The sequence below is a fragment of the Schistocerca serialis genome, unplaced genomic scaffold, assembly GCF_023864345.2.
Source record: "Schistocerca serialis cubense isolate TAMUIC-IGC-003099 unplaced genomic scaffold, iqSchSeri2.2 HiC_scaffold_1185, whole genome shotgun sequence".
In the NCBI taxonomy this organism is placed as follows: domain Eukaryota; kingdom Metazoa; phylum Arthropoda; class Insecta; order Orthoptera; family Acrididae; genus Schistocerca; species Schistocerca serialis.
Genome location: NW_026047387.1, coordinates 27,501 through 35,000, shown reverse-complemented (window position 1 = coordinate 35,000; position 7,500 = coordinate 27,501). Strand labels below are relative to the sequence as shown.

General features: G+C 55.9%; 2 non-coding genes and 1 pseudogene across 2 annotated transcripts; all 3 read right to left on the bottom strand.

The window, feature by feature from the left end:
* LOC126434237 (large subunit ribosomal RNA) overlaps positions 1-1,446 on the bottom strand; it is a 4,565-nt pseudogene extending 3,119 nt beyond the window's left edge.
* Positions 1,447-1,634: 188 nt separating this feature from the next.
* LOC126434274 (5.8S ribosomal RNA) lies at positions 1,635-1,789 on the bottom strand. The gene has a single exon (XR_007579098.1). It is a non-coding gene; the product is annotated as a 5.8S ribosomal RNA (ribosomal RNA).
* A 351-nt stretch (positions 1,790-2,140) lies between these two features.
* On the bottom strand, positions 2,141-4,050 carry LOC126434276 (small subunit ribosomal RNA). The gene has a single exon (XR_007579099.1). It is a non-coding gene; the product is annotated as a small subunit ribosomal RNA (ribosomal RNA).
* Between the last annotated feature and the right edge of the window lie 3,450 nt (positions 4,051-7,500).

Sequence of the window (7,500 nt, the reverse complement as noted above, 5' to 3'; positions counted from 1 at the left end):
TCCGATCCGAGTCGTTTGCTCGCGGCTTCAGCATATCAAGCAAGCCGGAGATCTCACCCATTTAAAGTTTGAGAATAGGTTGAGGTCGTTTCGGCCCCAAGGCCTCTAATCATTCGCTTTACCGGATGAGACTCGTACGAGCACCAGCTATCCTGAGGGAAACTTCGGAGGGAACCAGCTACTAGATGGTTCGATTAGTCTTTCGCCCCTATACCCAGCTCCGACGATCGATTTGCACGTCAGAATCGCTACGGACCTCCATCAGGGTTTCCCCTGACTTCGTCCTGGCCAGGCATAGTTCACCATCTTTCGGGTCCCAACGTGTACGCTCTAGGTGCGCCTCACCTCGCAATGAGGACGAGACGCCCCGGGAGTGCGGAGGCCGCCGCCCCGTGAAGGGCGGGGAAGCCCCATCCTCCCTCGGCCCGCGCAAGGCGAGACCTTCACTTTCATTACGCCTTTAGGTTTCGTACAGCCCAATGACTCGCGCACATGTTAGACTCCTTGGTCCGTGTTTCAAGACGGGTCGTGAAATTGTCCAAAGCTGAAGCGCCGCTGACGGGAGCGATTATTCCGCCCGAGAGCATCCCGAGCCAACAGCGGCGCGGGTCCGGGGCCGGGCCAGGTAGGTCCGTCATCCGGGAAGAACCGCGCGCGCTTGCCGGGAGCCCGAGCGCCCAAAGGGGCGAATCGACTCCTCCAGATATACCGCCGGGCAGCCAGCCAGGACACCGGGGCTCTGCCCAACAGACGCGAACCGAGGCCCGCGGAAGGACAGGCTGCGCACCCGGGCCGTAGGCCGGCACCCAGCGGGTCGCGACGTCCTACTAGGGGAGAAGTGCGGCCCACCGCACACCGGAACGGCCCCACCCCGCGGCGAGTGGAAAGGCAACCGGACACGACCCCGCCGCGGATTGCTCCGCGCGGGCGGCCGGCCCCATCTGCCGAGGGCGGAGGCCAGTGGCCGGATGGGCGTGAATCTCACCCGTTCGACCTTTCGGACTTCTCACGTTTACCCCAGAACGGTTTCACGTACTTTTGAACTCTCTCTTCAAAGTTCTTTTCAACTTTCCCTCACGGTACTTGTTCGCTATCGGTCTCGTGGTCATATTTAGTCTCAGATGGAGTTTACCACCCACTTGGAGCTGCACTCTCAAGCAACCCGACTCGAAGGAGAGGTCCCGCCGACGCTCGCACCGGCCGCTACGGGCCTGGCACCCTCTACGGGCCGTGGCCTCATTCAAGTTGGACTTGGGCTCGGCGCGAGGCGTCGGGGTAGTGGACCCTCCCAAACACCACATGCCACGACAGGCGGCAGCCTGCGGGGTTCGGTGCTGGACTCTTCCCTGTTCGCTCGCCGCTACTGGGGGAATCCTTGTTAGTTTCTTTTCCTCCGCTTAGTAATATGCTTAAATTCAGCGGGTAGTCTCGCCTGCTCTGAGGTCGTTGTACGAGGTGTCGCACGCCACACCGCCAGCCGGCTGTGCACGCTACCGAGTAAGTACCGGTATGCGAACCGCCAGGCGACGGGCGCGCATCGCACGTTTAAGGAGGCGCGGCCGGCCCCACAGGCGGCCGCGACGCTCCCAGGTCTGCGAAGCGGGGCAAACGCCGCGCGCTTCAGTATACGTAGCCGACCCTCAGCCAGACGTGGCCCGGGAACGGAATCCATGGACCGCAATGTGCGTTCGAAACGTCGATGTTCATGTGTCCTGCAGTTCACATGTCGACGCGCAATTTGCTGCGTTCTTCATCGACCCACGAGCCGAGTGATCCACCGTCCTGGGTGATCTTTTCTTAGTTTCCACTGTCTCTTTCAAGACAGTTGCATAGGCGGGACGTAGGCGTGTGGCGGCCCCTGTTCAAGCGTTCTGTGTCCAACGGCCTCACGGCCGATGGGCGTCGTACGGCTCCACACCGGAGCGGACAGGCAGTCGGGCGAAAGTCATTCAAAACCGGCGCCAGGCGCCAGGTGCCGCAGGCCAGCCGCTCCAGCGCTTCAGCGCTCGTACCACACAACATTGGCGTTAGTTTTGAGAAGCACGCGTGGTTCCGCACGCGGCGCACGGCTACTGCGAGCCGTACAGGTAGCGTGTTGCGCGACACGACACGCACATCGAAAGACATGCAGTCTAGTCGGTAATGATCCTTCCGCAGGTTCACCTACGGAAACCTTGTTACGACTTTTACTTCCTCTAAATGATCAAGTTTGGTCATCTTTCCGGTAGCATCGGCAACGACAGAGTCAATGCCGCGTACCAGTCCGAAGACCTCACTAAATCATTCAATCGGTAGTAGCGACGGGCGGTGTGTACAAAGGGCAGGGACGTAATCAACGCGAGCTTATGACTCGCGCTTACTGGGAATTCCTCGTTCATGGGGAACAATTGCAAGCCCCAATCCCTAGCACGAAGGAGGTTCAGCGGGTTACCCCGACCTTTCGGCCTAGGAAGACACGCTGATTCCTTCAGTGTAGCGCGCGTGCGGCCCAGAACATCTAAGGGCATCACAGACCTGTTATTGCTCAATCTCGTGCGGCTAGAAGCCGCCTGTCCCTCTAAGAAGAAAAGTAATCGCTGACAGCACGAAGGATGTCACGCGACTAGTTAGCAGGCTAGAGTCTCGTTCGTTATCGGAATTAACCAGACAAATCGCTCCACCAACTAAGAACGGCCATGCACCACCACCCACCGAATCAAGAAAGAGCTATCAATCTGTCAATCCTTCCGGTGTCCGGGCCTGGTGAGGTTTCCCGTGTTGAGTCAAATTAAGCCGCAGGCTCCACTCCTGGTGGTGCCCTTCCGTCAATTCCTTTAAGTTTCAGCTTTGCAACCATACTTCCCCCGGAACCCAAAAGCTTTGGTTTCCCGGAGGCTGCCCGCCGAGTCATCGGAGGAACTGCGGCGGATCGCTGGCTGGCATCGTTTATGGTTAGAACTAGGGCGGTATCTGATCGCCTTCGAACCTCTAACTTTCGTTCTTGATTAATGAAAACATACTTGGCAAATGCTTTCGCTTCTGTTCGTCTTGCGACGATCCAAGAATTTCACCTCTAACGTCGCAATACGAATGCCCCCGCCTGTCCCTATTAATCATTACCTCGGGTTCCGAAAACCAACAAAATAGAACCGAGGTCCTATTCCATTATTCCATGCACACAGTATTCAGGCGGGCTTGCCTGCTTTAAGCACTCTAATTTGTTCAAAGTAAACGTGCCGGCCCACCGAGACACTCACTCAAGAGCACCCTGGTAGGATTGCAACGGGGTCCGCCTCGGGACGCACGAGCACGCACGAGGCGCGTCGCACGCCTTCAGCTCGCCCCACCGGCAGGACGTCCCACGATACATGCCAGTTAAACACCGACGGGCGGTGAACCAACAGCGTGGGACACAAATCCAACTACGAGCTTTTTAACCGCAACAACTTTAATATACGCTATTGGAGCTGGAATTACCGCGGCTGCTGGCACCAGACTTGCCCTCCAATAGATACTCGTTAAAGGATTTAAAGTGTACTCATTCCGATTACGGGGCCTCGGATGAGTCCCGTATCGTTATTTTTCGTCACTACCTCCCCGTGCCGGGAGTGGGTAATTTGCGCGCCTGCTGCCTTCCTTGGATGTGGTAGCCGTTTCTCAGGCTCCCTCTCCGGAATCGAACCCTGATTCCCCGTTACCCGTTACAACCATGGTAGGCGCAGAACCTACCATCGACAGTTGATAAGGCAGACATTTGAAAGATGCGTCGCCGGTACGAGGACCGTGCGATCAGCCCAAAGTTATTCAGAGTCACCAAGGCAAACGGACCGGACGAGCCGACCGATTGGTTTTGATCTAATAAAAGCGTCCCTTCCATCTCTGGTCGGGACTCTGTTTGCATGTATTAGCTCTAGAATTACCACAGTTATCCAAGTAACGTGGGTACGATCTAAGGAACCATAACTGATTTAATGAGCCATTCGCGGTTTCACCTTAATGCGGCTTGTACTGAGACATGCATGGCTTAATCTTTGAGACAAGCATATGACTACTGGCAGGATCAACCAGGGAGCTGCGTCAACTAGAGCTGAGCAGCCGGCCGCCCGGGAGTGTGTCCCGGGGGCCCGCGCGAACACGCAAGCGTCCGCTCAATTATTCTGCAAACAGGAGGAGGCTGAGCTCCCCTGCACCATACACCTCGAAACCCTCTCAGGTCCCGGCGGCGCGCAGCGCCGTCCTAAGTACTTGGTCGGGTTCGAGAGAGGCGCAATCGCCCGGGGTTTGGCGAGTAGACGCTTTAGGTGCGACCACCCGTGCTCCCAACTGAGCTTGCCGCTGCCGACAGAGGCCCGGGAGCGTGCTGTCGTGGCATTGCCGGCGGGAGACAACACGCGCCACCTACGGTGACCGGCAGCTCCAACGCCAGCGCCACAGAAGGACAAAAGCCCCACTTGGGTGCCGAAGCGAACTCTCCCAGCACAGCGCACGCGCCAACACGTCCGCACAGCTGCGATACAAACCACCTGCGAGAACCGCAGAGGCGACCGAGCAGCAGACGGCGTCGCGGCGCCGAGCGCCGGGCGGCGGCGCATCCTCAGCGCACACAGTCCTCAATCGGACCAGCACACTGCAGATGTCCACCGCGCTTCGCACCGGGCCCGCGAGGACCTACTTTGGCCGCACGGCGCCGCGTGCAGGGTGCGCCGGCGCGCAGCTGCGCCGCCTGCCGCCTCCGTCGGCCGGCGCGCCTGCCACTGGCCGCCCCCACCAGCCGGCTGTAGCGCGTGCGCCCACGCACCGCGCGGCCAGCACGCCGGGAGGCCCCCCCTCACCGGCCGGGGACGGTCCCACCCAGCCACCGCCGCGTATCGCTTCACACCCAGATGCCATTCACGTTCGTGGGCATGGTGGGTATCGCTGGAACAACCGGTTGGTAGCTCAACCGATCGTCGCCATCACTGATTCACCTCTAGCGAGAACAACCGCACCACAACGGTTTACCAGTTGTTCATTTGCGTAACGTCACCAGCAAACGTAGGCGTCCATCGCCATTTGCAAATTCAACGATTGTTGCATGCCTGTGTCAGGTGTCACGACACACTATGTCTGCCCACATACACGCAACAACATGTGCACGCTTCGCGAACACGTGGAAGGTGGCCCCCGTACGTATGCGATGTCCATTGCGCGAACGACTGTCAACCGGCCTCTGTCGCATGTCGCAGATGTGGAACGCAGTGCACCATGCTATCACGGTGTGTGAGAAGAGACGACTACGTCTGACAACACGCGCCACTACATCAACAGACGGCTCATGCTGATCGCCATCCAGGGCATACCACACTGCAATCCAGCTCTTATAGGGAGACGACACGTAGCTGAGTGCACAACATTTGGACCGCATGGTTCGCCGTTGTTGGCGCAGTCGTTGTACGGTCACATGTACCACGATGTATCATTCAGTACATGAGGACCAATGTGCAGTACAGTGTGTGATTTGGACGTACAACATCAGCGGACAGTTGACACAGGCCGTACCACAGCGTAGGCTAAGTGCTTCGCCATGCGAATGCCAATGAACAACTGCAAATGCCAATGAACAACTGCAAAGGGCATTGAGCATGTACGTCCTGCTGCCATCCACATTACAGTGTATAGCTGCAAGGTGTTTAACATGAAGCGATACACTGGGGACCGGGCAGTGCGAGTAGCAAACTATATTGCGGGGGTTGCAGTTAGGCAACACTACACTAATTTAACGCGTCGTATGACAATTACAGAGCAGGTTAAGGCCCAACGTGTGTTGGGTTAAGGCCCAACGTGTGTTGGGTTAAGGCCCAACGTGTGTTGGGTTAAGGCCCAACGTGTGTTGGGTTAAGGCCCAACGTGTGTTGGGTTAAGGCCCAACGTGTGTTGGGTTAAGGCCCAACGTGTGTTGGGTTAAGGCCCAACGTGTGTTGGGTTAAGGCCCAACGTGTGTTGGGTTAAGGCCCAACGTGTGTTGGGTTAAGGCCCAACGTGTGTTGGGTTAAGGCCCAACGTGTGTTGGGTTAAGGCCCAACGTGTGTTGGGTTAAGGCCCAACGTGTGTTGGGTTAAGGCCCAACGTGTGTTGGGTTAAGGCCCAACGTGTGTTGGGTTAAGGCCCAACGTGTGTTGGGTTAAGGCCCAACGTGTGTTGGGTTAAGGCCCAACATAGGTTGGGTTAAGGCCCAACATAGGTTGGGTTAAGGCGCAACATAGGTTGGGTTAAGGCGCAACATAGGTTGGGTTAAGGCGCAACATAGGTTGGGTTAAGGCGCAACATAGGTTGGGTTAAGGCGCAACATAGGTTGGGTTAAGGCGCAACATAGGTTGGGTTAAGGCGCAACATAGGTTGGGTTAAGGCGCAACATAGGTTAGGTTAAGGCGCAACATAGGTTAGGTTAAGGCGCAACATAGGTTAGGTTAAGGCGCAACATAGGTTAGGTTAAGGCGCAACATAGGTTAGGTTAAGGCGCAACATAGGTTAGGTTAAGGCGCAACATAGGTTAGGTTAAGGCGCAACATAGGTTAGGTTAAGGCGCAACATAGGTTAGGTTAAGGCGCAACATAGGTTAGGTTAAGGCGCAACATAGGTTAGGTTAAGGCGCAACATAGGTTAGGTTAAGGCGCAACATAGGTTAGGTTAAGGCGCAACATAGGTTAGGTTAAGGCGCAACATAGGTTAGGTTAAGGCGCAACATAGGTTAGGTTAAGGCGCAACATAGGTTAGGTTAAGGCGCAACATAGGTTAGGTTAAGGCGCAACATAGGTTAGGTTAAGGCGCAACATAGGTTAGGTTGAGGCACAATATAGGTTAGGTTGAGGTACCGTATAGGTTAGGTTAAGGTACAGTATAGTTTAGGTTAAGGTACAGTATAGTTTAGGTTAAGGTACAGTATAGTTTAGGTTAAGGTACAGTATAGTTTAGGTTAAGGTACAGTATAGTTTAGGTTAAGGTACAGTATAGTTTAGGTTAAGGTACAGTATAGTTTAGGTTAAGGTACACATTGTTGTATGGAAAGGTGTAATGGGGGGGGGGGGGGGGCGGCCGGTCGGTTTGTTGATTGTGATTATAGTAAGTGGATGCCTGCGGCATCATCTGATTTGCCACGTCAGGATGCACCTTTGGCTCATGACAGGCGGCGCTCCGATTCCATGCTTGTGGCAGACCTGTGTCTTTCATTCCTGCCATTGTTTGTGTGCTGTGAGAGGAGGCAGTATTGTGATGTTGGGTGCACCCCTGTGTAGGACATGTGTGGGTGTTGGTGGCTTAGCTGAGCAATGGTGGTTGTCGGGGGGGTGGGATATTCCGTTTTCTGAGTGGACCTCCCAGTCTGGTTATGACAGTGTGGATTGTCTCATGTGGCGGAGAGGATGCACTGGGTGTTGTTCCATGCTGGTGCTTACATATTGTCTGTGTGCGTGTTACAGGCGGAGAGTAGTGCGTGATAAGAGTGTGTGGCTGCCGTGTGGTTGTGATTGTGAGCAGAGTCTTTCA